Source organism: Lolium perenne, chromosome 7 (assembly GCF_019359855.2).
Source record: "Lolium perenne isolate Kyuss_39 chromosome 7, Kyuss_2.0, whole genome shotgun sequence".
Classification (NCBI taxonomy): domain Eukaryota; kingdom Viridiplantae; phylum Streptophyta; class Magnoliopsida; order Poales; family Poaceae; genus Lolium; species Lolium perenne.
Window position 1 is genome coordinate 128,452,553 of NC_067250.2, and position 9,079 is coordinate 128,461,631.

At 47.3% G+C, this 9,079-nt stretch overlaps 1 pseudogene; it reads right to left on the bottom strand.

Annotated features, from left to right (window-relative positions):
- Positions 1-263: 263 nt before the first annotated feature.
- On the bottom strand, positions 264-2,890 carry LOC127318540 (E3 ubiquitin-protein ligase RSL1-like; annotated as a pseudogene).
- Between the last annotated feature and the right edge of the window lie 6,189 nt (positions 2,891-9,079).

Below are 9,079 nucleotides of genomic sequence, written 5' to 3' on the forward strand. Positions count from 1 at the left end.
TTGCCTCTAGTAGGACATTTTTCCTAAGAAATCCCTAGGAACTTTTCCATCAACTAATTAACAAGGTTTCACAAAAGGTCTAGACTTTCAAGGGAATTCACAAATAACAAGGTTTCAAACATCCAGCTTTTCGTTTTCTCATCATGAGCCATATAGGACGTCGAGTTATCGCGTAAACTACATCTAAATGTTGCCATCACCAGTCAAAAGAGTAGTCCCAGAATATCTTCTGTCATGTATCTGAACATCGATCTCATCTCAAGCTACATGGTGCACCCGGAATGACTAGCCCACTGCACGCCACATCCGTAGCAGAACTCATTGCCGCACCTGCCAATTTGATGAACATCAAATTTTTGATACAATTGCACTGGACTTTTCAAGAATTCAAGTATACGGCCGTTTACTATTAATCATTCGCAAAAAGGCCTCCATGAATGAAACTACAAAGACTAGCAATGTACCTGTGCGTTGCTACGGCTTCTCAAATCAATTTGCTTTCACATGTAAATATAATTCCATATGCACATGTTTTTAAAGGCATTTCACATGATTTTTTTATTTGTGTGACAATGTGATTTATTTTCTTTAACGGGAAAAGTGTGGTGGAGCAGGTGCGCTCCACGCACCTTCTCCTTTTTTGTCTTTTTCTTTTTTCTATCTCTCAAATTATACAATATTTTGATTAGATTTTTTGCAAATCAGTCAAAAACAACAAATAGAATGGAGGAAAAATAGTTCATAATTTTTTGTGAAAATTTAATTTTTTAATTATTTAAAATTCAAAATAAATTCTTGAGATACATATATAGATAATGACATAAAAAATCCAAAATATTTTCCCCACATTCCAATTGTTATGTCTAAGTGATCTGCAAGTTTTTGACTTCAAAGAATATGTGGTGTGAGAGATACAAAAATGAGAAATTATTTAAGAGGGGAACAAAAAAAAATTAGCACGGATCTTGATGCAGTATACATGGTGTGGATACGGGTACTCACCAAGCACCTGCTCTAAAAGTCCACTCTCTTCTTTAAGTGTGTCTCCATTTTTCTTGGGTAGGCTGGTAGGAGTAGGACATCCAATCGTTTATATCTGTCGATCAGATCAAATATCTTGGAGCTGACGCGAGAAATAGGATGGGTATGCATGGATCATTGCAAGCTATATATCTTTTGCGGCAGATCGATAGGGTCACGAGAAGCGAAAAATAGTGTAGCAAGCTTGGGATGCTGACGAGAAGAACGGTTGAACTAATCGATCAATGTAGTACTTGACCAGCTAGTATTTCTCTGATCAATATTTTTTTCAAACCACTTGAACATAGGTGCTTCTCTCTCTATGCGTTTGACTAAGATAGTATTTACAAATCCGGGTTTTGTCTCAGTAAAGAAGCAACAGACATCAATATCAGCATACACAGCTAGTAAATTAATCAAGATAACAAAGCAGCCGATTGAAATCAGCGAAGCAACAGCTGTAGAGATACACTATCGCGCTACGTCTCTCCCCAAAGCAGCAGGCAACCACCTTTTGTCCCATCTGCAGTTCTGCACTCTATACCCAAACGATTCCCGTTCCTCTCACTTCGCAGTCCACACTGCAAAACTGGCATCCTTCTATAGTCTTATCCGATCCGGCCATCCCTTCCCCTATTCCCACTGAGTTCGTCCGAAGCAGCAACGCCGCTGTGCACACGCCTACTGCGCCCGTCCACTGCCTCCTCCCCTCTCTCCATGAGCATCCCCTCCGCTCCATCGTGGCCCTCGAAGACTCCAGGCCAGAGACGGACTCAGATTTCACCTTGTGCGTGCGACGATCCTGAAGCTCCTTCAGCCACGCCTTCATGTCCCTTGGCCTGACCTGCTTGACCACAACCCCGCCACACCCTGCTCCATCTCTGCTACCACTCAACGGCAGCGAGAAGGATTAGGACAGAAGATGTGAGATGAGGGTTCTGGGTGGCGGCTCGCCGAAGAGGAGATGGCCGGGCTTGATTTGGTCCTACTCCCATGCGCTGGTTTCTCCAATAATCCAAGAGATGGGGTTCGGGCGGCGTCATGTGGTTGATTTTATCTTTTGAGCGTCATACGGTAGATGGGATCGAGGTCGGGGCCGGCGCGTCTGGTAAAATCGGAGTAGTCCGGGAAGACGATATATAGGACTGTGGGTTGATTTCTTAATTTGTCAGGGGCCAAAGTATAAAACTGTCGGACGACGTACGACCTACAAGACCGATTGAGATTTAATAGTAAAGATACGTTTCCTCAAGAAGTAAATAAAATACGAGTAAAAAAGGATACAGTACTATACCTGCAGGTAATGTGCAAGCAGCCATCGGTTTTCTCCACGATGAACTGGCACCTGGGGCACCTCTTCCAGCTCTTCCCCTTGGCCATCTCCATCACCATCATGTCCTCCCTGGCCGTGTCCACCCTGCCGAGATGCTTGTACGCCGCGCAGTCGGCGCCGGCGTGCCACGCGACGCCGCACTGGGCGCAGAAGAGCCGCCTGCACACCTGGCACTCCGTTTGCGTCACGCGCTCGCCGCCGTCTTCGTCGGCCACCATCATCTCGGAGCAGTCCGGGAAAGGGCAGTACGTTCGCCGCGCTCCGACGAATATGGACTCGCACAGCGCGGCGCACCACCGCTCGAACAGGGAGGGCGGCGCGGCAAAGCTCTGGGTCCAGCTTGCCGGCGCATGTCGCGTCGAGGCATCCCACGTTGGCGGCGCGGCCGGACTCGACCTTTGCGCGGACGTGGCCCTCCAGGCACGATCGGCAAAATGTGTGTGCGCAGCTGCTGCCGCCGCGGTGCGCCATCGAGGGCGCCATGGGTTCCAGGCAGATGCTGCAGGGGTTTGGCGCCTGTGCCTCGGCCTCGGCCATTGCGACGCGTCTAGCGAACTTCGGAGGGGCGGCTAGGCAATCTTCTTCAACAACAGCTACTGGAACTCGAGCTGCTGGGTTCTGGGGGTTTAGAGTGGGATTTTAAGGACCTTGCTTAGCGTTTCCCGAGAAAAGCCTTCATTAACGCTACATAGCAGTCTTTTATTTCCGAAATGGAATTGGTTCAAGAAAGATCATGGTTATGAAGGCTGATTTGACCAGATTTTTATTGAGCCACCCCGATGGAAACTATATAAATATTATCTTCGTCTTCCAAGAATATTCTAATCTGATTGATCATACTATATTTGTATACTGCCTTTTTCTAGTTGATGATGATGATGCTTCCAATGGACCGAACCAGAATAACTTGGGTACTCCATCCGTCTTCAAGTAAGGACACTTACTTTTAGCTTTTCTTTTAGGGCGTGACTATTTCTTCAGAACTACCTTCTTACTTAAATAATATTATCAAATCTCAGTTCCAACTTATGTTTTACCTCATGACTAGCACGAATCATTTTTATTAGTTGCATTCCTATTTGCAACTATAAAAAAAAACTCAGTTGCAACTTCTGTTACAATTGGAAAAAACTCAGTTGCAATCCAACTTGTAACTCATATGCAAAAATTACCATAAATCGAATGATGTAGTACCTGAATGAGCACGAACTTAGCTGACTTAGCTAAGAACTAGCAAATTCTTGTTTTAAGTTAAATACTTTAAATTTTTGTCTAAAAGCAACATCATTAATGTAATAAAATTAGTATCACTAAATCCATCTTGAAATGTAGCTTTATATTATACTGATTTGATGTCATGTATGTTGCTAGTCTTTTTTTACGAAGTTGAACAAAGTTCAAGTTTTAACTTCTAAAATATATAGAAGTATATCTATTAGTCTACGGAGGGAGTACCTTGACACGGCGGTGCCTTAGTTGTTCAAGCGGTGATCGATTGTGCGGGGTAACCGGCACAACGTCATTATTGTTAGACTATATTACGTTTTAGCCACATTTGGTAGTTTAATATTGTAATCTATCTCTATTAGTTTTCTTAGTCTTCAAGTCTTTTACTACTATATAAACAGTCTAAGAATCTCGTGATGTAATTAATTATTATCAATCAATACAAATAGTATTCCGCAATCTTTCATGGTATCAGAGTACTTCATTTCACTTAGGGTTTAGCCACCGCTTCCGCCACGCCGACCCCAGGGAGATTGATCTCCATGATCTTCATAGTTTAGGAAATTTTGTTTTAGATTTGTTTCTTCCTCACTTTTTTGTTTAGCCACCAAACACTTGACCAGTCTGCTCCTCATGTCGTCATCACGCACCTCTACTTCAACCTCGGTGTCAACTTATCGGCAACTAATTCTCGCCAACTACCGTGCCAAGAAGGTTCTGCACGGCGCCCCAAGAAATGCCTTCACGCTCCAGCGCTAACTTCTCCATCCACACGTCGCCACCGCGCCAGATTGTCTTCGCCAACGTCAACCGGGACACTCATCCTGAGTATGCGCCTCGCCATCAACAAAGGGCCACACCATCATCGTTGATCATGATCACCGTCAACCATATACATCAACGCCACCAACACCCATGGTCTTCGTCAACAACACAAATATGTTTTTCTTCGACACCGCGTTCATGCCCGTGGAATACCCGGGTTCAATCCGAGACATCTACTTCGACAACTACTGACGTGGGCATCACCCTTCGTGTAACTGACATTGCCCTATCCTATGCGGCTCAACTGGAGGCCCATGAAGATAACCGATGGCAAGTCGGGCCACTAGGACGGTGCTGGAGAAGGTTCCTTGAAGAACAAGACAGAGAGGAGCCGAACAAGGAAAGTTTAGAGTTAGGTCTTTTTTAAACCTAGTCGTAACCGGGCAGATCTCTTGAGACCTGGCCTCCTATATAAAGGCCAGGAGAGGGGCTGCCGAGGGATAGAATCAATCATAGCAAATTTAGCCACCAGAAGTCTAGAGCTAGGTCGCCATACCGCTTAGCCTCTCGACGAGATCACAGCCGAAACCTTCGGCACCCCATTGTAACCCAATATTCTCATAATCAAGATCAGACAGGCGGGACGTAAGGGTTTTACCTCATCGAGGGCCCCGAACCTGGGTAAATTGCTCTCCCCGCTTGTCTGTTCACCGATGTCTCGTGTCAGCCTACAGGATTCCATCAACCCTAAGCCCCAATCGGAGGGCATTGCCGAGGAGTACCCTCGACAATTGGCGCCGTTTGTGGGAAATCTGTCGGCACAAGACCCGACATCGGCAGTTCCAATCATGTCGTAGACAGCCTCGTCGACACCATCGTCACCATCATCGCCAAGACTAGGAATCCTGATTCGATTCGGCTCCTACGAATTTACCCCGCACAGCGACTCCTCGCGCTCAACCTTCTCAGATCTACAAGGAAACATGGAGATGACGTACGACAGTGTCCACTACAACGTCAACGCGGAAGGAGTTCTTCGATTGCTAGGACCTCACACCCCCAGGTCAGCGAAGAAATCACCACCACCGGCCGCAGGGCCAAGCCTGTCATCATCAGTCGACCTCTCTGCTGGCCTGACCAACTCAACGAACTCATCCTCGCCATCAACCCCTCGGTCGACGTCTTCAATGTCAGTCGGATCCGATAACCTCGTGTCTTCAGAGATGACCTCATACTACTGTTTAAACTGCGACACTAGGCACGGGTTAGGATCGAGCGATACATCGTTCATCTTCAGCGCCCAGTATTCGTCGGGTGAGGACAGCGTCGACAGTGTCGCCAAGAAGGCCACCTGGAAAGCAGTGCGCCATCAAGTTTATGCCACCAATAACACAAGAAACAGGGGAGATGGAGATCACACCCCCGATCCAGCAGACAGATAAGTTTTGAAAACAGTGCCAGTAACAACAACAGCGATTACACCATCGCAGAGGAAGAGTGGGCAGCAGCCAAGGCGGCCGTGCTTAACAACACATCGCTCCCCGCAGGAACCTCGGTTGGAACCCTCAATGCCTATCGCTCTATATTGGAGAAGAACCGGGAGCGCTTATGAAAAGAGCAAGCCACCCTCGAGAGACGCCTATCCGCTGCCGAACAATCTAGTGAGCGACGGAGAGGCTCGCGAGGAAGCGCCTCCCGAAGCATTCAAGGCGTAGGCAAGCATCGATCAAGGCTATCCAAGCTTTCGGAAGATGATGCTAGAGAAATCACGTCGAATCTGACCAAGTCCTTCATGACCACGGACACCGCAGGCATGCTACGGCCAAAAACCGTCGAGGGAGCAACTGCCAACCTCGCAGCGTACCTCATCAATCAGCGACCTGAAAGTTCTATGGCTCAAGCTCACCGGGGCGCCTTAGAAAGTCTCGCAATATTAGCAGATAATCTGGTCCCACGGATGGAAAAGACCACGTTACAGGCCAGTGGCTCAAAGCATCGCTCGAGGGATGCTCGAGATGAAATCACCCAGAGCAGAATCGACAAAGCAAGACGACGACGTGCCGCTAGGGAGGAATACGACAGTGACACCTCAGATGAAAGCCAGGAGAACGACGGCGAGCTAAGGGGGCCGATTGTTTAAGTTACAAGATCCGCGAGACGATGCCGCCCAAAAAGTTCAAGCCCACCCCCACTGATGCTGCCAAATATGATGGACAGCAGGAGCCGAGGTCTTGGATAGACGATTACTTACAGACTGTAATCCTACAGAAGGGAAATCAGATAGCAGCAATGCAGTGCTTGCAGCTTTACCTGAAGGATTCGACACGAGCTTGGCTGAGAGGCCTGCCGAAAGGTTCCATCAAATCATGGGACAATCTAGTGGACGCTTTCGTTGCCAATTTCCAAGCAACATACAAAAGACCCGTCGTGATCGAGGAATTACGACATTGCCAACAGAAGCAGAAGGAGTCGATGTGCGCCTACATCGGGAGATTCACCAAACTCCTAAACGCTGCCGAAGATGTCTCTGTCGACAGAGCAATCGATGCTTTCAGCGATGACATCCGACGTGAAACCTACATAGAGGAGCTTGGGCACAAGAAGCCAAAAACTATAATGGAAATCGCCAACAGCTGGGCTGATGGCGAGGACAACGTACGTAAGCCTCAACAACGCAGTGACGACGAAGACGACAATCAGCCGAAGCACGACTCGGGTGGACGAAGGGATCACCGTAAGAAAAGAAAAGACCGCAGTTACGGTGACAGTAACCTGGTAGCTGCGGGATACTCCGATCGGCGGGACGATCGGTACGACGACAGACGAGACGATCGACAGGACGACAATAGGGGCAACTCTGGAAATCGCGGCAGTTACAAACCACGGCAACTGAGGACTCCCGAGCTACCCTTTGCCGAACAGATAAACGCTCCCTGCTACCTGCATTCGTATGTCGACTCTAAAGACAACAAGATGAAGTCAACCAATCTGCTCAGAGATTGTCGACAGTTCATCGAAATGCAGAAGCTTATCCAGCAGCAACAACAGCCAACACCACCACCACCACCTCCACCTCAGCACCAGGTCCAGCAGGGTCAGCCTCACAACCCTAACGAGTCGTTTCCACCACCATGCGGGCAGATGAGCATGATCCATAGGACATGTGTTTCGAGAAGGGAAATGAAGAAGCTCACCCGAGAAATTAATTTGGCAGAAAGCATCATGGCCAACATCCCCGAGTATGTCGAGTGGTCATCTCAGAGCATTACGTTCAGCAGAGCGGATCACCCGATGACAATACCGAAACCAGTACACGCTGCCTTAAAAGTTGAGGCGCAAATTGGAGGGTTCAAGATGAGCAAAGTCTTTATGGATGGCGGGAGTGGACTAAACCTGATATTCGTCGACACAATCAGAAGTATGGGGATCACTATGAGGATGCTAGAAGAGATAGACACCTATTTTCATGGGATTCTCCCCACTTCACCGGCATACTCCCTTGGCAAAGTTTACCTGAATGTCATCTTTGGAAAACCCGACAACTTCAGGAAGGAAAAGATCGAGTTTGAAGTCGTGAACTGGGAATTGCAGTACCACGCTATACTCGGAAGACCAGCTTAAGCCAAGTTCATGGTTGTGCCACACTACGCATACCTCAAGCTGAAAATGCCTGGGAGCAACGGGACAAACGTCACAGTCTATGGAAGTTTCTCACACTCAGACAATTGTGATCGCGACTTTCAAAGGATCGCTGCGAAGTTTGGGGTAAAACAGGAAATCATCGATCTCTCTTCCAAGTCGCCGGCACACGATAATAAGGAAGATGAACGCGTCAGGAAGACGAAGAAGAAGCCAACCGATCTTGCCCTAGAAGTTTCGACAGTAAAAGCTTCGACAGTTGATGGCACAGAAGAAAGCAAGACACTAGCAATCACTGCCGAGACTCCTGGTGAAACCAACGACGCTCCCAAAATCGATGACGCGGTGGACAAGCCAGAAGATAAGAAGAACCCTTTCCTTGCTTAAGAGGATGGATAGTATTTAGTTTTTTCCTTTCTTTTCAACAGGGCCCCCACCTTTTTTCGCCCCTTAGTTCCGTGCTTACTTTATTAATAAGAACTTAAGTTTTGATTCCTTGAAAAGCATTGCAGTAATTCGGAGCACCCGAACCACACCATCATAAACCTTGCTTACGCCCCTCGGCGAACGTTGGTGCGATGAAGTACGCGGCAAGAGATTGTACTCCGAAAAAGCCTCTGAAACTACGAGTGCTAAAGGATGCAAATCCAACAAGGACACTGCCCTTTCCCTCTGCTATAGATGCCTCTAAGAGCGCCGTAAATAGCAAGAGTCTGGAAATACGTATATAAAACGACCCACGTTCGATACTTCACTTACGGAAGCATCAAGGAACGATGGAGTCATCAGTAGAGCTAGTGCCACCGATATATTCGGGAGCTGCTGTCAGGACATACATTGGTTGAAGGCAAAGTTGCACATACAACGGGTTTAGCAAGACCCGCAACACGAGTTGATCACTCGAATAACTTGCTGACCAACAAATACATATGCGCTTAAAAGAGTAAACCAGATTTGCTCCACCTAAACGTGCCAATGGCATTAACGTGGTAAAACTGCATACATATGCATCTACAGATAGTTTTAGATCTTAACAACCCAAACACCTGGGTATAAAAAGTAATCAACTATTCTATTCACAAGAACTTAATCATG